This window comes from Nycticebus coucang, chromosome 6 (genome assembly GCF_027406575.1).
Source record: "Nycticebus coucang isolate mNycCou1 chromosome 6, mNycCou1.pri, whole genome shotgun sequence".
In the NCBI taxonomy this organism is placed as follows: Eukaryota; Metazoa; Chordata; class Mammalia; order Primates; family Lorisidae; genus Nycticebus; species Nycticebus coucang.
In genome coordinates, this window is record NC_069785.1 from 54,047,817 (window position 1) to 54,072,017 (window position 24,201).

At 46.6% G+C, this 24,201-nt stretch overlaps 1 pseudogene; it reads left to right on the top strand.

Moving 5' to 3' along the window:
* The first annotated feature begins 393 nt into the window (after positions 1–393).
* Positions 394–2,727, top strand: LOC128588981 (tyrosine-protein kinase Yes-like; annotated as a pseudogene).
* Positions 2,728–24,201: the final 21,474 nt, after the last annotated feature.

Sequence of the window (24,201 nt, forward strand, 5' to 3'; positions counted from 1 at the left end):
ATTTTACCAGAAAGTCATATAAGTTTCTAAACCCTATTGGGGAGTTGAGTCTTCATTCCAAAGACTCCCTTATATAAACATTAAAATAAATTTGTGGCAAGTTCTGCTGAGCAATGGCCATTCAGTCTCACATCCTCCATCCCTAGGAGTGCAGAGGCAGAGCCAGGAAGGGAGACAGTGATGAGTGGGATGGGTGGGGAGCCTTGGAATTCTCTCCTCCTGAAGTAATGGGCCCCCCCGTAGGCTCTGCTGTAATTGCTACTGCCAGTGACCCCAGGACGAGAAGGGGGAGGTGGGTGAAGGTCCAGGCCTCTCTTCCACCTGCTGCCTCCTCCCCACCAGCCTGAGCTGCTGCAACTCAGGAGAGCACGAGCCCAGAGAGCAGATTTGATAATGGGCTGCATTAAGAGTAAACAAAAGCCCAGACATTAAATATAGAACTGAAAACCCTCCAGAGCCTGTCAGTATAAGTGTCAGCCATTAGGGAGCAGAACCTTCAGCAAAGTTAATTTTAGCAGTCTTTCCATAACACCATTTGGAGGATCCTCAGGGGTGGCACCTTTTGAAAGAGCATCTTCCTCATTTTCAGTGATGCCAAGTCCATAACCTACTGGCTTAACAGGTGGCCTTACATAATTGTTCAAGCTAGAACCACAGAAGACCTTTCATTTAAGAAGGGTGAAAGATTTCAAATAATTAACAACATGGAAGGAGACTGGTGGGGAGCAAAGTCAGTCGCACGGGAAAGAATGGTTGTGGCCCTAACAATTATCTAGTGCCTGCAGATTCCATTCAGGCAGAAGAATGGTATTTTGGCAAAATGGGAAGAAAAGATGCTGAAAGATTACTTCTGAATCTTGAGAATCAATGAGGCATTTTCTTAGGAAGAGAGAGAGAAACTACTAAAGATGCTTATTCCCTTTGCATTTGTGATTGAAATGTGGTCAGAGGTGACAATGTAAAACACATCAAAATTAGGAAACTCGAAGAGCACTGGTTGATGATACTTTGCATAAATTAGTGAAACACTACACAGAATAAACTGATGGATTATGTCAGAAGTTAACAACCGTGTGTCCAACTGTAAAACCTCAGGTTTAAGATCTAGCAAAAGCTGTTTGGGAATCTTTACAACTAGAGGTTAAACGAGGACAAGGACGTTTTGGTGAAGTATGGATGGGAACATGAAATGAAACCACAAAAGTAGCAATCAAACATTAAAACCAGGTACAATGATGCCAGAAGGTTCTTTTCGAGAAGCTCAGATAATGAAAAAATTAAGACACGATGAACTTGTTCCACTATATGCTATTGTTCCTGAAGAGCCGATTTACATCGTCACTGAATTTATGTCAAAGGGAGATTAGATTTCCTAAGGGAGGAGATGACAAGTATTTGAAGCTTCCATGAGTCGATGCAGCTGCTCAGAATGCTGATGGCACGGCATATACTGAAAGAATGAACTACGTCCACCAAGACCGTCAGGCTGATAATATTCTTGTGGAAGAAAATCTTATGTGCAAAAGAGCAGATGTTGGTTTAGCAAGATTAATTGACGACAACAAGTACAGGGCAAGATAAGGTGCAAAATTTCCAATCAAATGGACAGCTCCCGAGGGGGCACTGTATGGTCCATTTGCAATAAAGTCTGATGTGTGGTCATTTGAAATTCTTTTTATTTTTTTTATTTTTTTATTGTTGGGGATTCATTGAGGGTACAATAAGCCAGGTTACACTGATTGCAATTAAATTCTTCAAACAGAACTGGTAGCAAAGGGCAGAGTGTCATATGCAGGTGTGGTAAACTGTGAAGTGCTGGAGTATGGATATAGACAGGTTGCCTTCTCAGTGGGGTGCCCCATCTCAATCCTGGGGTATCCAGGGAATAGCCCGCAGACGGACAATCCCTGGGAGTTGTCAAAACCACAGAAGATGAAAAGAGTCCGGTGGAGCCCAGACAGGCTGGACTAAGCCTCTGCTTGTTCCAGAGTCAACAGATGGGAGGGATTAAAGTCTTTGAACTTTTGATATGTACTTAGGTTAGGAAACCTGGTTTACTTCCCCTGCAGGGATAGAACTAGCTTCTCCCCTGCCTTTCTATGTGCACCATCAGCTGCTTGGTCAGTTACCAACCTCCTGCTGTTTACCCAGCCTCTCTTCCTGTCCAGTCTTCCTGGGGACCTGGGATTCTTTCAACCCTATCTTTTGGCATTTTTACATTTTGCATGTGCACCTTTGTTAGAAATCAATAAAAGCCTTCTGAAGAGGCCGGAGAGGGGCTGCATTTTCTTTTCTTTTTTTGTTTTTTGGCTGGGGCTGGGTTTGAACCCACCACCTCCGACATATGGGACCGGCACCCTACTCCTTGAGCCACAGGCGCTGCCCTGCATTTTCTTGATTTACTCAGCCTGAGCAGTCTTCTCCAGGCCTTCTCAAACATCATGTTGTAAACTGATGTGTTATTCATTTTCAAATAGTTTGCCCAGTCCGCTTTCAAACCAGGTAGGGGTTGGTGTGCAAAGACCTCCCCCCGACACTGGAGCAGGTGGAGTGAGGATACAGAATGCCTTGTCCTCCTGGCTGTCCAGAATCCTTTTGTGAATTGATGAATCTATATTTGGAAGAAGGACCTGGATGAAAGACTGACATTTGAATATATTCAGTCCTCCTGGTAAGACTACTTCAGCTACTATAGACCCACTGTACCAGCCAGGAGAAAATGTATAATCCAAGTAGTCTAGTTTACATGTAGAAATCTGCCAATATGTAAAGAACTTGTGTAGAATTTCTCATGCTATATGTAAGAAGAGAATCTTCTTTACTCTGTATGCTTTTAATGATAAACTGGAATTCCAGATATGGTTGCCCCAAACCACTTGTTTTTCTCCTCAAGTATTAAACTGTAAAATACCAATGATGAATTTTCCAACTTATTTCGGGTCCAAAGAAAATAGAGGTAAGATATTGATGACAGTGTGGGTAATAGCATGGTAAGGTAGACCAGCAAGACTACTGCTTGAAAATCATTTCCTTTCTTTTATTCCCCAAACTCAGAATTATTAAGAGAAAATTATTTATTGTTGTATACAAAACTTGAGAGATAAAAGCTATACCATAATAAAATAAAAAACTAAGGACTGTCATAGGAGCAAATAATTCCATTTTGGTTTTTTAAAATTTCTTGCATTTGGGGCGGCGCCTGTGGCTCAGTGAGTAGGGCGCCAGCCCCATATGCCGAGGGTGGTGGGTTCAAAGCCAGCCCCGGCCAAACTGCAACCAAAAAATAGCCGGGCGTTGTGGCGGGCGCCTGTAGTCCCAGCTGCTCGGGAGGCTGAGGCAAGAGAATCGCGTAAGCCCAAGAGTTAAGAGGTTGCTGTGAGCCGTGTGACGCCACGGCACTCTACCCGAGGGCGGTACAGTGAGACTCTGTCTCTACAAAAAAAAAAAAAAAAAAAAATTTCTTGCATTTATTATTCTCAAAAATTTTTCCTAAGTTAAACAGTCAATATGTAATCTTAAGATATAGTATATGTCTCCTTTTGCATGAGAATGGGCCAAATTTTTCAGAAATAAAGAAATATAAACTGCATCCAAAACTTGATTAAATGTTAGACTACAACAGTGGAATTTTCTCGGGGGAGAGGGGAGATAGAGTTTCTGTTGCCCTGGTAGAGTACAATAGCAACGTCACAGCTCATTGCAGCCTCAAATTCCTGGACTCAAGTGATCCCCTTGCCTCAGCCTCCCAAGTAGCTGGGACTATAGGCACAGTACTTTACCTAGCTAATTTTTCTTTTTAATTTTTTGTGGAGATGGGGTTTCACTATGTTGCCCAGGCTGGTCTTGAAACTCCTGAACTAAAGCAATCCTCCTGCCTTGGCCTCCCAGAGTGCTGGAATTACAGGCATGAACCACCATGTCCCTCTACAACAGTGCATTTAAAAATATAATGTACTGGTTGAGTGCAGTGGCTCATGCAGGTAATCCCAGCATGTTGGGAGGCTCAGGTGGGCGGATTGCCTGAGCTCATGAGTTTGAGACCAGCCTGAGTTAGAGCAAGACCCCATCTCTAAAAATAGCCAGGTGTTGTGGCAGGTGCCTGTAGTCCTAGCTATTCAGGAGGCTGAGGCAAGAGAATCGCTTGAGCCCAAGAGTTAGAGGTTGCTGTGAGCTATGACGCCAGGGGTCTCTACTAAAGTGACAAAGTGAAACTCTGTTTCAAAATACATACATACATACACACACATATATATATATATATAATGTGCTATGTTAATATTCATGTTCATGGAACTGGAAAGTAGAACAATATTTTCACTTCAGCCATTTTCTGAATACTTCAATTTCAAATAATGAAGGTAATTAGAAAGTGAGTTAATCTTTTATAAATTTGCACTGATTTTTATTTATTTATTTATTTTTTGAGATAGTGTCTCGCTATGTCGACCTTGGTAGAATGCTGTGGCATCACAGCTCACAGCAACCTCAAACTCTTGGGTTTAAGTGATTCTCTTGCTTCAGCCTCCTAAGTAGCTTGGGAATACAGGTGCCCACCATAAGGCCCAGCTATTTTTTTGTTGCAGTTGTCACTGATGTTTAGGTGACCCTAGCCAAGTTCGAACCTGCCCATCTTGGTGTATGTGGCCGGCGCCATAACCACTGTGCTATGAGCGCCAAGCCATGATTTTTTTTTTTTTTAAAGACAGTACGTGCGATCCTGTAATCCCATTACTAGGCATCTACCAAAAAGAAAAAAAAATCATTTTATCATAAGGACATTTGCACTAGACTGTTTATCACAGTTCAAAGAAACTGAAATGCCCACCAACCCAGGAATGGATTAACAAACTGTCGTATATGTATACCATGGAATAATATCCAGCTATTAAAAAGATGGAGATTTTACATCTTTTGTATTAACCTGGGTTGAGTTGAAACACATTCTTCTTAGTAAAGTATCATAAGAATGGAGAAGCAAGAATCCAATGTACTCAATTCTAATATGAAGTCAGTGAAGATCTAATACTTACCTTCATAAGAGGAAAAAATCAATTCAAGGTGGGGGGCAGGGGAACAACGAAGAGGGGTGAAGGGAGGGATGAGGAGGAAGGTTACAACGTATGACACACCTCTAATTATAAGAGGAAATTTACCTAACAAATGCAATCAGTGTAACCTAATTCTTTGTAACCTTGATGAACAACAAACAAACAAAGATTGTACATGCACATATAATTGAAATTGTATTGTCCAATCCAGAGTGAAGTTTTTTAATCTTTCAACAGCGTGGAATGTAAAACCCAGCTTTTAATTAAACAGTTTTCTTTTCTTTTCTTTTTTTTTTTTTTTTTGGCCGGGGCTGGGCTTGAACCCATCACCTCTGGCATATGGGACCGGTGCCCTACTCCTTGAACCACAGGCGCCGCCCTCTTTTCTTTTTTTGAGACAGAGCCTCAAGCTGTCGCCCTGGGTAGAGTGCTGTGCCATCACAGCTCACAGCAACCTCCAACTCCTGGGCTCAAGCCAGTCTCTTGCCTCAGCCTCCCAAGTAGCTGGGACTACAGGCGTCGGCCACAATGCCCGGCTATTTTTTGGTTGCAGCCATCATTGTTGTTTTGTGGGCCTGGGCTGGATTTGAACCCACCAGCTCAGGTGTATGTGGCTGGCGCCTTAGCCACTTGAGCCACAGGCGCTGTGCCTAAACAGTTTTCTTTAAAAAAAATAGACTTAGTACTTTGAGACGTTGCTAATACATTTTTTGCGTTAATGGGTACCACAAATAGAAAATATCACAAGATCCAGGGACTTGAATGCACTTTTGTTTGTATTGACTATAGACAGAGGGGAAAACGTATTTAAAGAAAATATGAGAAAAGAAAATGTGAAAGTTTTACAGGTAGAGGGATGGAATGGAATGTTTAATGTCAATGTCATAGAGTGACAAAATGGCTTTTCTGGCACTCAAAGCTTCTCACTTAGCTATTTTCTGAGACTTTAAAAGTTATAAAGTACGATTATAAAACTAATTTTTTCTTAATATACACACTAAATGAGTGCTATATCCTCAGATTGGTGAAGTTGGGGCTTTAAACTAATTTCAGTGAGACACAGCTTTTATGCAAAACATTTTTAGAACTCCAGTTTCTGAAACCATGTTTGAATCTTCTACCACTTTATAAAGATACTTAATGGTGCTTTTTTTTTTAGAGATAGAGCCTCAAGCTATCGCCCTGGATAGAGTGCTGTGGCATCACAGCTCACAGCAACCTCCAACTTCTGGGCTCAAGGGATTCTCCTGCCTCCGCCTCCCAAGTAGCTGGGACTACAGGTGTTCACCACAATGCCTGGCTATTTTTTTGTTGTTGTTGTTTTTTTGTAGAGACAGAGTCTCACTTTATCACCCTTGGTAGAATACCGTGGCATCACACAGCTTACAGCAACCTCCAACTCCTGGGCTTAAGTGATTCTCTTGCCTCAGCCTCCTGAGTAGCTGGGACTACAGGCACCTGCCACAATGCCCGGCTATTTTTTTGTTGCAGTTCCGCTGGGGCTGGGTTTGAACCCGCCACCCTCGGTATATGGGGCCAGAGCCTTACCAACTGAGCCACAGGCACCACCCCTGGTTGCAGCCGTCCTTGTTGTTTGGCGGGCCCGGGCTGGATTTGAACCTGCAACTCAGGTGTATGTGGCTGGCACCTTAGCCGCTGGAGCCACAGGTACGGAGCCTTAGTGGTGATTTTTTTCCCTCCCTTTTAGAATACAGTTAATTTAGGCTTAGCACCCATAGCTTAGTGAATAGGATGTCAGCCACATACACCAAGGTTGTCAGGTTCGAGCCTGGCCTGGGCCTGCTAAACAACGACAACTGCAACCAAAAAAAAAAATAAATAAATAAACCAAGTGTTGTGGTGGGCACCTATAGTCCCAGCGACTTGGGAGGCTGAGGCAAGGGAATCGCTTAAGCCCAAGAGTTAGAGGTTGCTGTGAGCTGTGACACCAAGGCACTCTACCCAGGGCAACATAGTGAGACTCTGTCTAAAAAAAATATATATAATAAAATAAAAGAATATGGTTGATTTATTCTGAATACTGACAGTAGTGACGAGGTGAATAATTTTGCCCATTTCAAGTGCAAAAGTGAAACATACAAAAATAAGACTGATACTTTATGACTAAATCAGAAAGAAATTCCAAAATATAAATCTTTTTTTTTTTTCAGAGATAGAGTCTCATTTGTCGCCTTCAGCAGAGTGCCATGGCATCACAGCTCACAGCAACCTCCAGCTCTTGGGCTTAGACTATTCTCTTGCCTCAGCCTCCCAAGTAGCTGGGACTATAGGTACCTGCCAGAGTGCCCAGGTATTTTTTTTTTTTTTTTGGTTGTTGTTATTGCAGTTTGGCCAGGGCTGGGTTCGAAGCCATCACCCTTGGTATATGGGGCTGGCACCCTACTCCCTGAGCCACAGGCACCACCCCCAAATATGAATTTGAATAGCAGTATTCTAGTTTAAGTGTCTAGGAAGGGAAAAACTGAATCTGATAAATAAAAGTCTAGTGTTTGAGGCCAGGCACGGTGGCTCACACCTGTATCTAGCATTCTGGGAGGCTGAGTTGGGTGGATCACTTGAGCTCAGGAATTTGAGACCAGCCTGAGCAAGAGGGAGACCCTGTCTCACTAAACACAGAAAAACTAGCCGGGAGTGGTGGCCGGCACCTGTAATTCCAGCTACTCAGGAGGCTGAGGTAAGAGGCTCCCTTGAGCCCAAATTCTTCCTCATCAGGGATGTGAGCTATGATGATGCTACAGCACTCTACCCAGGGCTAAAAAAAAATGTCTGGTATTTGTGTTTAAACAAAATTGTCTTGGGCGGCGCCAGTGGCTCAGTGACTAAGGTGCTGGCCTCATATACCAAGGGTGGCGGGTTCGAACCCAGCCCCGGCCAAACTGCAACAACAAAAAAAATAGCCAGGTGTTGTGGTGGGCGCCTGTGGCCCCAGCTACTCGGGAGGCTGACAGGAGAATCGCCTAGGCCCAGGAGCTGGAGGTTGCTGTTGAAAGACTTGGGACAAGACCCCCACTCTGTCCTGGACTACGACGACCCCAATCAACTGCAAGAGACAGCACTTGATGCAATCAGCAAGAGGGTTTTATTCCAGCATGCTGGGGCTTAGCTTGTAACTCCCTCAGGAGCAGAGGAGTTAAGCCCTGAACAGCAGGTTTTACAAGCTTATAAAGGCAAAAACCACAAAGTAGGGAGGGGTAGCAGACATGGCAGGGGCTTTAACCACAAAGTAGGGAGGGGTAGCAGACATAGCAGGGGCTTTTTAGATAAGAAGAACTCTGGTTCATTACTCAACTGTCTTAAGACAAGATTAACAGTTAAACATTTGCTTAGCCCTTTTATCTGCTTCAGCTTGGGGCTATCTCCTGGAACAGTTACAAAAGGTCACATTCTCATGGTAGGGGGCGAGAGGTGCTGCTACAGGTCACATTCTCATGGTAGGGGGCGAGAGGTGCTGCTACAGGCCACATTCTCATGGTAGGGGGCGAGAGGTGCTGTTACATGGCTGGTTCCTCCCCCCCCCTTTTGGATTTGGTAGTACTTTCCTTCATTCCCCCATTTGTTTTTTTGGGAAGTTCTAATCATGGAACTTCTGGCTCTATGTATTCATTCTCATGGCTATCGTTCCGGCAGAGAGACTGGTAATGCTGTCTGAGCATTAACACTTGTACAGCACTCACTCTCTCCCGGACGAAGGTGACTAAACGGTTGAAAATGCAGGGCCCAAAGGTAAGAATTAGAAGCAGTATAATAAGGGGACCTATTAAACTGAAAATGAGAGTGGTGAACCAAGGGGATCAGCTGTACCAACTTTCAAACCACCCTTGATGGGCCTCCTGGTCTCGTTGCCTTTTTTCTAGTCTCTCCCTGAGTTTAGACATGGAGTCTTTTACCATACCAGAGTGATCTACATAGAAGCAGCATTCTTCTCTTAGTGCAGCGCATAACCCTCCATCTTTTAGGAACAGGAGATCGAGTCCCCGTCTATTCTGCAATACTACTTCAGATAAGGATGATAGTGACTCTTCTAGTTTTGTGATTGATTGTTCTATGGCTTTTAGGTCCTCATCTACAGCTGCTCTCAGTTCTTCGAGATACTGTGGGGTCTGGACAAGCGCAGCCGTTCCTGTTCCTACTCCGGCCGCCACCCCTATACCCATCAGGACAGCTAAGGTAATAGAGACTGGTTCCCTCTTCTGTCTACGGGGTCTGAGATCGAATTCTGCCTCGAAGGAACTCGCCTCATGGTAGATAACTCCAGGTATTAACTGTACGAGGATACAGTAGTCTGCAGTGGAGTTAAACACTGATGAGGAAATGCACGGGGTTAGCCCGGTGCTGCAAGCCCACCATCCTCTTTTAGAGGGCACTAGATAATAATTGGTAGTGGTTGACAGGCTCTTTATGGTCTGATTACACAGATGCCAGCGATTTTCGGGGATCGTGCCTAGGCAAGTGCCTCGTCCAGAGACTGCTGTAAGGGTGATCTTGGACCTCCAGTCACAGAAATTATGGGAGGTGGTATTTTGGAAGATACCTGAGAAGGCGATTCCTTCATAATAGGGTGGGCCTGAGGCTAGACACAACCAGCAAGATTCGGTAAGATTAGGGTTGGAAGTATTGAGGACATTGAAAGCCCCCTGTATTAAGTTAAGGAGTCTCTGCCCGGTGCTTGGAGTCTCCGGGGATGTTACCTGGGGAGACAGTTCCGCAGGTGATGGGGCTGTGCTGGCCCCAGTTAATTGGGTGCTCCCCGGGGTCTGGGGCATACAGGGGGAAATAGGCAGCCTGGCTGGCGGCTGCTGTCCTGAGAGTACGATGTTGGGTCCTATCTGGACAGCGACAGGGGTTTCTATTTTTAATTTGATAAAGAAGGTAAATCCCTTATCCCACCCTGACATATAGAAACAGAATCCCCATGTTCTTCCTTTTATCCAATCTCAGGCTTGTTTCCCCCTCTCCGTGAAGGAAATATTTAGGGGGTTTGACCCTGCCCCGGTACTGCTCCTCTTTACGGTTATTAAGTCCCAAGAGGAGAAGAGGTGCCAGAAGGCCTGCCCAGTCGTCTCACATCCCCATTGTTTACAATAGAAATTTTCTACCCGCCCCCCCCCCCCGCATCTGTTGGCCTGGTTTCTCGTTCTCCCATCCCGGGGACAGATATAGAACTCTGTTTGTCGCATCCGGCACTGGGCGGGCGAGTTGCCACATCTGCAACGTACTGGCCTTGGGATGTGGAGCCTTGGGTAAGCGAGCGCTTTGCTAAATGGTGATCAAGGCTCGATGGAAACTCCTTAAAGATCTCATCGGGGATATCCCAATTATCTAGCCCTGCTATTAAGGCGCAAATATCTGGGGTGAGGGACGGTCACCAGGTCCAAGGAGGGTCCTCTTTTGTAGTACTCCATACTACATCACCAGTCTGAGAGAGAACCTGCCAGGTTAACCTCTGGGGGGCATGGGGGTTGGGACCGGAGCTACTTATCACCGGGAGTTGTATCAGCAGGAGCAGGGCTACTGTGGCGGCTGTGGAGCTTGAGGGGGTTGTCCGTCTTTCCCACTTTCCACCCGGACTCTGGCGGCGGTGCTGGTTTGACATGAGACGCGTGGATACAGGCTGCGATGCCATCAACTTTTACCGCAGTCAGGGTTGTGAGCAGTACTAGGTACGGTCCTTTCCACCGTGGTTCAAGGTTGGCTGTCCGGTGGCGCTGGATGTACACCGAATCTCCAACCTGGAACTGGTGAGGTATTTGCAGATCCCCGGGCTTGTAGGCCTCGATCAGCCGGCTCCAGACCTCCTTTTGCACAGTTTCAAGGGCTTTTAATCTGGTGTATAGAGATTGAGAGGAGTAAGATTCTGGGGAAGGGAGGTGCTGCATGGCAACGAGCGGGGGGTGAGCTCCATATAGGATTTCAAAGGTGTTGCGCACACGGAACAGGGCAAAGGGAAGGAGGACTGTCCAGTCAGTAATGCCAGTCTCTAAGGATAATTTAGTCATGGCCTCTTTTAGGGTTCTATTCATCCTCTCTACCTGCCCTGAGCTTTGGGGCCGATAAGCACAATGTAATTTCCACTCAAGCCCCAGGATTTTGGCCAAACCCTGACTAACCTGGGCAACAAAAGTGGGACCGTTGTCGGATCCGATTACCTTGGGTAGCCCAAATCTTGGAAAAATCTCTTCTAATATTATTTTGGCTACAACTTGAGCAGGCTCCCTTTTTGTAGGAAAAGCCTTGACTCATCCTGAGAAAGTATCTATGAACACCAGCAAGTACTTGTATCCGTACTTGGCCGGCTTAATCTCAGTGAAATCTGTCTCCCAGTAGCTCCCAGGGCGATCTCCTCGGAGTCGTTTTCCCTGAGGTAGTGTGCTAGGCTGGGTGTTTACTAATTGGCAAGGTCTGCACTCTTTTGCAGCTGCGTCAACGAGCTTACTTAATTCCACAATATAGTATGGGGAGGACTGAACAATAGTTCTTAGATGCTTGGGGCCCAGATGGGTTAATTTATGAAGTTGTCTGAGAAAGGTGATCGCCTGCTCCTCAGGGAGGATGATTTTTCCTTCCGGGGTTTCTCGGATCCCCTCTGGGGATTCTAAGTGGAGGCCTAATCTGTCCATCCTCTCGAGATCCCGCTCCAAATATTTAAAGTGTTTGACGAGGGGGGGTGCTATTTCTTTAAGGCTAGGCCTTAAAGTGTTTTCATATAGCAGCAGGATGTTGAGCCTTTCAGCCACTCGCTTAGCTTCTCGGTCGGCTCTTTGGTTTCCCTCGGCAACTCTGGACCCCCCTTTCTGATGTCCAGGGCAGTGGATAATGGCCACTTTCTTAGGGAGGTGAACAGCCTCCAGTAGACTTAGGATTTCTTCCTTGTGTTTAATTTCTTTTCCTGCTGAAGTCAGCAGTCCTCGCTGCCTGTAAATGGCCCCATGAACATGGGCTGTAGCAAAAGCATACCTGCTATCGGTGTATATGTTAACCTTTCTCCCTTCTGCCAAATGTAGGGCCTGGGTCAAGGCGACCAGCTTGGCCTTCTGGGCCGATGTCCCTTCAGGCAGACTACTTGCCCAGATGGTCTGCTTATCATCCACTACCGCCGCCCCAGCCACCCTTTTACCTTCTATTATGGAGCTGCTCCCATCAGTGAACCAGGTCAGCTGGGCATCTGGCAGGGGCTGATCACAGAGGTCTCTCCGAGTTCCAGTCTCCTCAGCCAGTACTTCTTGGCATGTGTGTAATACGTCCTCCCGGACAGAGGTATCAGGTAGTAGGGTAGCCGGGTTGAGGATGACAGGCGGGCCAAACTGGACTCTGTCTCCATTTAATAGGAGACTCTGGTAATGTGTCATGCGGGCATTGGACAGCCACCGGTCAGGGGGCTGTCCGATGATGCTTTCTAAGGCATGAGGGGCAATGACTGTCAACTTCTGCCCCATAGTCAATTTGTCTGCATCTTTTACTAGTACCGCCACTGCTGCCACAGACCTCAGACAGGCTGGCCAACCACCAGCAACGGGGTCCAATTTCTTGGAGAGGTATGCTACCGGTCTTTTCCATGGCCCTAAAGGCTGCATTAGCACCCCTCAGGCTATCCCTCTCTTCTCATCTACGTATAGGACAAAAGGCCTTGTTACATCTGGCAGAGCCAGGGCCGGGGCCAATAATAATGCCTTTTTAATGTTGTCAAAGGCCCGCTGTTGGCTGGCACCCCACTCGAAGGGAATGCCTTCCTTGGTCAAAGGGTAGAGGGGGGCTTCCAGAGTAGCAAACCCCGGTATCCATAAGCGGCAGAACCCCACAGTCCCTAAGAATTCTCGCACCTGGCGGGGCGAGCGGGGAACTGGAATCTGAGTCACAGTATGCTTCCTGGCTTCCGTTAACCATCTCTGCCCTCCTCTAGGGTGTAACCCAGGTACGTTACCTCCTTCTGGCAGATCTGGGCCTTCTTGGCAGAGGCTCGATATCCCAAGCGGGCTAGTTCTTCCAGCAACAGTTCTGTGCCCCGATGGCACTCTTCTTTTGTCGCTTCAGCTAGTAGCAAGTCATGTACATATTGTAGGAGCTTTACCTGAGGGTGGCTGGCGCGAAAGTGAGCTAGGTCTTGGTGGAGGGCTTCATCAAAGATGGTTGGGGAGTTCTTGAACCCCTGTGGAAGTCGGGTCCATGTCAATTGCCCCGTCGTTCCAGAGTCCGGGTCTCTCCATTCAAACGCGAAGATGTTCTGGCTAGAGGAGTGTAGTCGGAGGCAGAAGAAGGCATCCTTCAAATCCAGGACAGTGTACCAGATATGGTCTGGAGGGAGAGAGCTCAACAGATTATAAGGGTTAGGCACGGTGGGGTGGATGTCTTGCGCCCGCTTGTTTACTTCTCTCAAGTCCTGCACAGGGCGATAATCTCCTGTGCCGGGTTTCTTGATGGGTAATAAGGGGGTGTTCCGTGGTGACTGGCACTTTACTAGTATGCCCAGCTGTAGGAGATGCTGAATGTGAGGCCTAATCCCTTCCCGAGCTTCCTGAGTCGTAGGATACTGGCGCACCGCCATAGGAGTGGAAGTAGCTTTGAGTTCTATGACTATAGGCGGCCTTTCTGCGGCCAGTCCCATTCCGGCAGTTTTGGCCCACGCCCCGGGATATCTTTCTAGCCAGTCTTGTACGAGACTAGTCCCTTTCTCCCGCTGCTTTTCAAAGAGTCTATGTTCATCCTCCAAACGCATGGTCAGGTCTGTTACTCTCTTATTCTGGGATATCTCTGGGCCATCAGGGGTGAAAGTGATTTGGGCTTCCATTTTGGTGAGTAAATCTCTCCCAAGGAGGGGCGCAGGGCACTCAGGGATAATTAAGAACGAGTGGGTTACCCATCCCACTCCCAGATCTACTGATCTTCGGGTAGTCCATGAGTACTGCTGATGCCCTGTGGCCCCTACAACCCAGGATTTTTTCTTGGAGACGGGTCCTGATGGCTCGAGTAGGACTGAGTGTTGAGCTCCGGTGTCTATTAGGAACTCAACTGGCTTCCCCTCCACCTTAAGTATTACCCTAGGCTCGGGGAGGGGTTCCGAGTCCCGTCCCCGCTAATCTTCTTCTTCCTCTAGGGCCAGTACTTTCTTGGAGAGTTCTTTCTTCCTTTTTTTAGGACATTCCCTGGCCCAGTGCCCCTTTTCTTTACAGTAGGCACATTGATCTTTATCTAACGGGACGTGGTTGCTCAGGCTACCTGACTTCTTAGTTCTACCTTGGGTCTGTTCCTGGCTCTTCTCCCCTACTACTGCGGCCAAAATCCGTGTTAAGTTCTTCTCCTGTCTTCGGTCTCTCTTATTTTCCCTTTCCTCTCTCTCTTTCTCCTTTCTCTGCTCTTTTTCTTCCTCAGTTTCTCTTTTATGGTATACTTTCTCAGCTTCCTTAACTAAATCCTGCAAGGTATAGTCCTGCAATCCTTCTATCCTCTGCAGCTTTCTTTTAATGTCTATAGCTGACTGCCCTATGAAAGTCATGGCCACGGAAGCCCTCTGTCCCTCAGAGGCAGGGTCAAATGGGGTGTAGCATCTAAAAGCTTCCATTAGACGCTCAAGAAACACTGAGGGGGGTTCCGTGGCCCCCTGTATTACTTCTCTTACCTTAGCCAAATTAGTTGGGCGTCTTGCCGCCCCACGGAGGCCAGCCACTAGAGCCTGGCGATAGACTGTCAGTTGCTCCCTACCTTCTGCTGTGTTGAAGTCCCAGTCAGGTCTGGAGAGGGGAAAGGCGGCCTTGATGATCTTGGGGAGCTGGGTAGGACGTCCGTCCGCCCTGAGTACATTCTTCCTAGCTTCTAGTAAAATCCTCTCCCTCTCTTCAGTAGTGAAGAGAGTCTGTAGGAGCTGCTGGCAGTCATCCCATGTGGGCTGATGAGAGAACATCAGGGACTCTACCAACCCAGTCAGGCGTTGGGGGTCGTCTGAAAAAGGGGGGGGTGATTAGTTTTCCAGTTATACAGGTCTGCGGAAGAAAATGGCCAGTACTGGAGGGGCTGGAGAGGAGGTGGTCCCTCATCTGTTGCCACCAGCGGGGGGCCGTATGCCCTCAGGGGTAGGGCAACAGTAGTTTCGGGAGACATTGCTCCCCGGCGGTGACTCCTGGTACCTTGTGAGGGCCCCCGTGAAGGTTCCCCCGGGGGTGCAGAGGGGGCAATCGCCGGATCCGGCGATGCTGGTCTCCCCTGCCCCCCGACAGGAGCCAAGGCGGGAGGGTATGGGGGAGGAGGGAGTGGAGGGTCGAGGAGAAGAAGATCAGCCTGAATTTCCGGGTAGATCTTCTTAGGGGGGGTCTGAGTTGTCGTCCCCTGTTCTGGAACCGGAAGATTGAACAGTGAGCACTCGAGGATTAGACGGGGGCCTGGATGTGGCAGTCCACGGCCGAACCCAGGGGTTTGGATTCTGCACCAGGTCCTGCCAGACTATGATGTAAGGTTGTTGATCCAGATGGGCTCCCGATCCTCTCTGAAAAACAATCTCTTTAATAGCAAAATAAGAGATAAGTCAAAGGTTCCTCCTAAGGGCCAGCCGACATTAAAAGTAGGCCACTCCGAGAAGCAGAAAGTCTGCCATGGACCTTTTTTAACCTCTACTGACAGATCACGACCTCTTCTCTTCACTTCAGTCCAATGATCTAGAGTTAAACTCAGAGGGGTTGTCACAGTCTGTCCCATCGTCAGTGGATATGTCAGAAACACAAATAACAGGAATAACAGAAATATTACAGATACAAGGACCCACCTACCACACTTGGTCCTTCGCAAACCTATAACAGAATCAGACGGGCACGTTTCCCATAATTTTTGATCAAACAATTGGACTCGATCAGCACCCTTACAGTAGGAGACTACCAGGCGTCCCTGGTTCTCCTCAATTCCTGGGGCGTCCCCCAGGGTTTCAGCCTGTGGTCCTCCGGGCACGTCTACCGACCACTGTCCGGCCACTCTCACGAGGTGCCGAATGGCTGCAAAATCGAAAGCGTGCACACAAAGTCAAACAAAAGGACTGAAGACACAGACTAGACAGTTTTTGGGTTACCCCTTTCTTACCTCCAAGGTTGACTCTGCAGGTGAGGGGTGGTCGTTATCTCCCGGACGAGCCCCCAAATGAAAGACTTGGGACAAGACCCCCACTCTGTCCTGGACTACGACGACCCCAATCAACCGCAAGAGACAGCACTTGATGCAATCAGCAAGAGGGTTTTATTCCAGCATGCTGGGGCTTAGCTCGTAACTCCCTCAGGAGCAGAGGAGTCAAGCCCCGAACAGCAGGTTTTACAAGCTTATAAAGGCAAAAACCACAAAGTAGGGAGGGGTAGCAGACATGGCAGGGGCTTTAACCACAAAGTAGGGAGGGGTAGCAGACATAGCAGGGGCTTTTTAGATAAGAAGAACTCTGGTTCATTACTTAACTGTCTTAAGACAAGATTAACAGTTAAACATTTGCTTAGCCCTTTTATCTGCTTCAGCTTGGGGCTATCTCCTGGAACAGTTACAAAAGGTCACATTCTCATGGTAGGGGGCGAGAGGTGCTGCTACAGGTCACATTCTCATGGTAGGGGGCGAGGGGTGCTGCTACAGGTCACATTCTCATGGTAGGGGGCGAGAGGTGCTGTTACAGGTCACATTCTCATGGTAGGGGGCGAGAGGTGCTGTTACAGGTCACATTCTCATGGTAGGGGGCGAGAGGTGCTGCTACAGGTCACATTCTCATGGTAGGGGGCGAGAGGTGCTGCTACAGGTCACATTCTCATGGTAGGGGGCGAGAGGTGCTGTTACATGGCTGGTTCCTCCCCCCCTGCTTTTGGATTTGGTAGTACTTTCCTTCACTGTGAGCTGTGATACTACAGCACTCAACTGAGGATGACAAAGTACAACTCTGTCTCTAAACAAAATTGTCTTTTTCCAATAAAAAAAAATAGTAGAATAAGCATTCTCTTTAAAGACATAGAGACAAATACTGAAAGGATCAGATAAAGGTTGAAAGTAGTTTCCTCTGGAGCTGGGAAACAGAGAAAGGAAGATCAGAAACTGCTGTTTTTCCTAACAGACCTTACTGAACCATTTAACTCTTTATAATTATGTATAATTTTGAAAAAGGTTTAAAAAAGCTGACTCTCATTGAATTCAAGTAGGCGTTTTTATGTACGTAAAATTTATTTTAAATCTTAACTGGGTCAATTAACTTGTAGCTCAAATGGAGGGTATTATCATAAAAGTACTATGATGATAAGTACTATACATTTAAGCAATGTAACTCTGAATACATACTAGAACCACCTGGGGAACTCAAAACTTACTCAAGCCAAGCCCAAGCCCAATCAAATCAAATCTCCAGGGCTGGCAGAGGCAGCCCTCTTTTTAATATATTTCAAGGGGCCAGGCGTGGTGGTTCACGCCTGTAATCCTAGCACTCTGGGAGGCCGAGGCAGGAGGTTTGCTTGAGCTAAGGAATTCGAGACTGGTCTGAGCAAGAGTGAGACCCTGACTCTACTAAAAATAGAAAAACTAGCCAGGTGTTGTGGCAGACGCCTATAGTCCCAGCTCCTCAGCAAGCTGAGGCAAGAGGATTGGTTGAGCTCAAGAGATTGAGGTTGCTGTGAACTATGGTGCCATGGCACTCTACCCAGGTGACAGATTGAGACTTTGTCTCAAAAAAAAAAAAAAAGTACTATTTCAGGTGATCCTAAAGTTTATCAAGTTTAAGAACCACTGTTCTAGTAACAACCGGAAGAATTATTTTAAATTTCACCTTTAAGTTTCTTTTAAATGAAACTCATAGGATATTTAATCAGTGGCATAGAATCTAATGGAGAGTTTTGGCTCTACTTCCAGGAGTGGCAGGTGTTAACAAAGATGAAGATCCCACTTTGGAGGTAGGGTGGGAACAGGGTATCCAGGGAAAAGTCAAGGTCAGTGTCACTATAGTCCTAAGGTCATGAAAGCAGTGGCCTCCACAGTCTCAGCCCAGGTTGATATGTGAGGGTGCAGGGCACAGATTTATTAATTTTGTCTTTTTACATTTTTCAACTCTTGAAGAAAACCAAATGCTGAAAGATTCTCTCTTTATCATGTGGTCAGAGCACAAGTTAGCCTGTGACTCCTAAAAACACAAAACCAAGCTTTCAAAACAATTATTTGGGGCGATGCCTGTGGCTCAAAGGGGTAGGGCGCTGGCCCCATATGCCAGAGGTGGCAGGTTCAAACCCAGCCCTGGCCAAAACTACACACACACACACACAAAAAAAAAAAAAAAAAAAAAAAACAATTATTTGCAGTAAATGAGAAATGCAAACCTATGGGCCCTTCACAATTCCATACCTCTCTCTTTGCTGCTAGAACTGCCTTTTATTAGTCTTGGAGGCAGGATTATTTTATGATTCATCAGGCCTGTGTCTTATTTTTAAAAAATGTGTTTTATGGGCAAACATTAGGTCTGTGGAAACTTCCTCCACACTTGGCATTTTTCAAAATTGAATGCAGTAAACGCTTGGAGGCAAGCCCATGCCAGGATAATTGGGGCTGTATCAAGAAACCAAGGTCACTGTCATTACAATCCAAGTAAAGAACAACGACCTCAATGGGGCCCAACTCTCCGGGGTGCCCTTATCTGAAGCTTAGGATAGAAACTGGCTCTTCAGCAAAGTGGAGCCTCCCCCTGTTGGCCTCCAGGGATCAAAAGGCCTGCCTGAGGCCTGGTGTGTGGTCTGGGGAGACCTAAAACCAACACCTAACACTCAGAAATTCCACACTTAGTCTGCGGCCTAAGTGCTTTGAGCATATCTCTATCTCTGAGGTATTTGGGTGAGCAACATTAGGTAAGCCAAAGGCCACATAAGGTGTGACACACCTTTTGGGGGCAAGACACAATTGTAAGAGGGACTTTACCTAACAAATGCAATCAGTGTAACCTGGTTTCTTGTACCCTCAATGAATCCCCAACAATACAAAAAAAAAAAAAAGACCTGGAGTTCACGGCAGAAGGCTCACACTAGGTTAAATACCAACAGAGCAAAAGGGAGTCCAGAAAACAGGCCAGGAGGGCAGCTGGGAGGCCATAGCAGGCAGAGGTGATGGTGGGGCCCAGTGGCCCTTCCTGGCTTCTCTCCTCCCCAGTGCAACCCTGCCAGCCCAGTCTCTCCCACTCCACTCTTCTCCTTGGGGCTGGAAGGGGCCTGGAGTGCTCCAGTGTTAATCATGTCTCTGACCCGATGTGTGTGGCTGTCTCTGCATGTAGTGGAGGTAAGTGGCTTCCCACCCTGGTGCTGTGGCCAGGGTGAGGAGGACAGTCGGGCTGAATGGAGAAAGCCTGCCTGTGGTTGGAACCACCTCTGTGAGGATCACATGCAACGTGACCTCTTTACAAAGCCCTGGAGCTCAGTGCACAATCTGGAAGGTGCTAACAGTGCACTGTTAACTGAAGCTCGCATTGCAGAGGAAGGCACTGTCCAGGCACTGTGCGCACTTGGGGATACCTTGTTCACTTGGCCAGCAGACCTGGAGCCACAGCCAGCATGTCACTGGCATATCCCTTAGACAGGGGCTGCTCAAGGGTGCGGAAGACTAACCCCACCCTGTGTGAATGCCTAAGCCCATGAGGACTAGAGTACTTTGTCTCAGGACCCTGATTGGCTATGGTCACCCACATTTTCAATTTCCTTTGGATTTCGACTATTAGAAGAGGCCTGGTTAAAAAATGAAATTGTTAGCTACTTGAGCAGAACTTGTAGCAGCAGCTGAACAGCAGACAACAGAGGCTGGGGTCTAAGGTGTGAGGTGTAAGCCGAGTGCTGTTGATGGAAGCACTGTTTGGCTGTATAAGAAGCAGAGAGGATTCTGCAGCTGACCCCTCACCTTGTCTAGGAGGGTGGGTGGCCACATTGTGTCAGGAAAGCAAAGGGGCAGAAGTCATTGGTCCTCTATTTTAAAGAAACAAGGTGTGTTGTAGGTAGAAGCACAGCGTAGGCTGATATTCCAGAGGACTTGCTTGGAACACCCCAGGCCTCAGCCACCAAGATAAGAAACTAGTCTAGATAGCAATCAACAGCTTAACAAAGACAAAATATCAGTAGAGTTAAAAGACAGTTGACAATTACCCTCCAGCCATAGCTACTGCCTGTGGGCTGTAACCATTCCTTAAACCCCCATAATAAAGGTTGTTTAATCCATGATTTAATACTTTACGGTCCTTCACTCTGGTAGTCTTCTTCCTTGATCAAAAGACCACCTGTTTTTTCTTTCTTTTTTTTTTTTTGAGACAGTCTCACTTTGTTGACTCTGTAGAGTGCTATAACGTCACAGCTCACAGTAACCTCAAATTCTTGGGCGTAAACAGTTCTCTTGCTTCAGCCTCCCAAGTAGTTGGGACTATAGGCGCCTGCCACTACGTCCACTAGGTTTTATTTTTTGAATCAGGTCTCACCCTAGCTCAGGCTGGTCTCCAACTGTTACGCCCAGGAGTCGCTCAAAGAGCATACCATTAGATAAGTCAAATTTAAAGAGGAGTTCTTTTATTGAAGAGTCTGCTGGTGATTGCCTCAGTGTCCCAACAGGGGGTTTCTGAGAGCAGCCCCAAGTGCTTAAGGGTCGGATTTTTAAGGCTTGATCTGCATCCTGGTTGGCATGCAAACTGCCCAGGTACATCCTGGTAGGTAAGCAAGCATTGTGCAGAAGCAAAATTTTGCAGTTAGTTAGTCATACATCTTTGTTTCAGTACTTTCCCACCTGGTATTTCTTAAAGGTCAGTCTGGGGACAGTTGGTACCTCTTGGTCAGTTTCTCAGGGAGACAGTCAAGCAAGAAGTCAGTGAGTACTTTCCCATTTATCTTTGGAGTGAACCAGACTTACTCCATTTTGTTGAGTGCTTGCAGTCCAGAAATTTGCCAGGAGTTATCTACCTTGTGTTTTTCCACCGTAGGGCCTAAGACAACTCCTGAGCTTAGGTGATGGCCTGCCTTGGCCTCCCAGAATGCTGGGGTTACAGGCGTGAGCCACCATGCCCAGCCAAGACCACCTGTTTAATTGAGTCACGAGACTGTTAACTTCTCACTTTTTTACTTTGTAGGTACATGCCCCCAAATTCTAATAAAAGGCTCTTGAGATTTAGGTTTGGTAAGGCACCTATCTGCCTCACTATAGGCTGACATGGTGTGGGTCTCTCCCACTCTCAGTGGAAACTCTGCATGTAAATTTCTCCCGCCATTCCTCTCTTGGTCTCCTGGACTAGGTGGTGGGGAAAGTCCCCACTTAGGGAATTTTGTCCCCCATGGTGCGCCTCTCTCCCTCACCACAACATTGTATTTCCCCCAGATTTTGCCCAATTAGTCCTATCCCTTTCCCCCTTGGAATCTTGAGGTTTAAGAGTGTACAGCAAGAGCGGCACCTGTGGCTCAGTCGGTAGGGCGCCAGCCCCATATACCAAGGGTGGTGGGTTCAAACCCAGCCCCGGCCAAACTGTAACCAAAAAATAGCTGGGTGTTTTGGCGGCACCTATAGTCCCAGCTACTCGGGAGGCTGAGGCAAGAGAATCGCTTAAGCCCAGGAGTTGGAGGTTGCTGTGAGCTGTTGAGGCCATGGCACTCTACCGAGGGCCACAGAAGTGAGACTCTGTCTCTACAAAAAACCAAAAAAAAAAAAAAGAGTGTACAGCGATGAAACCCTCCTGTGTTGTTGGTGGGAATGTTTAACAGCACAGCCACTGTGCAAAGGTTTGGCAGTTCTGCAAACCATTAAATGGAGTTACCATATGACTTGGCAATTCCACTTTTAGGTATATACCCAAGAAAATTGAGAACATGTCCACACAAAAACTTGTGGCAGAGTGTTCATAGCAGCATTATTCATAATAGCCCCAAAGTGAAAATAACCCAGATGTCCACCCACTGATGAATGGCTGAAGAAAGTGGTAACTCCACCTGAGTGGAGTACTGCTCAGCCGTAACAAAGGAGTGGGCTACTGACACACACCGCCGTGTGGACAAACCTTGAAAACACTATGTTAAACGAAAAGTCAGACACAAAAGCCATGCTGTCCATTTCCATTTACATGGGGGTCTGGAATAGACAAAGCCATAGAGACAAAAAGTAGGTTAGTGGTTGCCAGGGGGCACAGGGAGGGGGAGATTGGGAGTGGCTGCACATGAGCTTTCTTTGAGGCCATGGGAATGTCTGCAATCAGATAAAGATGATAGCCATGCAACACTGTTAGCATACTAAAAACCCACTGAATCGTACACTTTAAAATGGTTAAAATCATTTTATGTTATACAAATTTTATCTCAAAAAATACACTTTCAAAAAAGTTACAAAAGTAATGCCCAACATATTTAATTCAGTAACATTTTTAACTTCCAAGAACTTTTATCCCAGGAAAATTTTCTTACTGGTGAAAAAATATCCTTCTGAGTGATACCTGTGGCTCAGTGGGTAGGGCGCCGGCCCCATATACCTAGGGTGGCGGGTTCAAACGCGGCCCTGGCCAAACTGCAACAACAAAAATAGCTGGGCATTGTGGTGGGTGCCTGTAGTCCCAGCTACTCGGGAGGCTGAGGCAAGAGAATTGCCTAAGCCCAGGAGTTGGAGGTTGCTGTGAGCTGTGATGCCACAGCACTCTACGGAGGGCGATAAAATGAGATTCTGTCTCAAAAAAAAAGAAAAAAGATCCTTCCAAGTCTGAGGCATCCTTGTTTCCTTTAAAATTTTATGCTAATTTCTTTTTTGATTGTGCTTCCTTGGGAGTATTCTATTTTTATTTTATTTATTTATTTATTTTGGAGATAGTCTTACTATGTCACCCTCGGTAGGGTGCCGTGGCATCACAGCTCAAGGCAACCTCAAACTCTTGGACTTAAGTGATTCTCTTGCCTCAGCCACCCAAGTAGCTGGGACTACAGGCACCCCCCACAATGCCCAGCTATTTTTGTTGTTGTTGTTGTAGTTGTCATTGTTGTTTAGCAGGCCCCAGCCCGGTTTGAATCAGCCAGCTTTGGTGTATGTGGCCAGCTCCCTAACCACTGAGCTAAGGGTGCCAAGCCCCTTGGGAGTATTCTTGCTGAATTTCTTTCAATGTTTGGCAATTCTTGGGGGTCAGTTACTAGCTAGGTGTGTGGGGTAGGAGGCCCACCCAGCCAACCACCAGGGACTGCTGCTACTTCTGATCTCAGATCATTCCATAGTTTTGTGGGAGAAAAATGGCACTGTTTTTGGAGATACTCTTTATTACCTGAGATGTTCTTTATTGCCTCAGCTTTGTTGGCTTCTATTATTAGTTTGTTCCCATTGACTTTCCATGTAGAAATTTCGCATTGCTGATGGACCATTCCCAGTTTGCTAATGCTACTATTGATTACCGAATTGTAATCCAGATGTGTCCAACCTTTTTTTCCCTCTGCCACATATTGGAAGAATAAGAGCTAGCACACACACAATCACTAACAAAAGCAGATTAGAAAAAAAAAAAAAAAGATTGAAGCATACTTTTTGTGCTATCCAACACAACAGATAAACAAAAAGTCCTCACAAAATTAGTCGGTAGCCCATCAGGCACAAGTTGGACACCCCCATCCAATCTGTCTTTTTGGTAGAATTTGGGAAGAGAGAGGTTAAGATATATGTGGGTTGAAGGATAAGATATATGTGGGTTGAAGGAAGTGTTCTGAACATATTTATGTTTAAAGCTTCAAAATACGTATTCAATTATTTACTAATACGTTTTTAAAATCTTGAACAGTCGATTTTCTATTATCAAAATGAACAGTTTTGTGATAGACATGGTAGCACCAAGAGATACAAAACTAAGTTTTATTCTATTAAGCAATCTTGCTAACAAAAAAGTTTTAAAGTGAAATGAATACAGATGTAAAATACAATTCAGCATGTTAATACCACCTGTCATTAAAAGGAACCAAGTCCTGGCTGGGCAAGATGGCTCACGCCTGTAATCCTAGCACTCTGGGAGGCCAAGGCAGGTGGATCACTTGAGCTCAGGAGTTTTGAGACCAGACTGAGTTAGAGCGGGACCTCATTTCTAAAAATAGCCAGGTGTTGTGGTGGGCACCTGTAGTCCCAGCTACTTGTGAGGCTGAGCAAGAGGATTACTTGAGCCCAAGTGTTTGAATTATCATGAGCT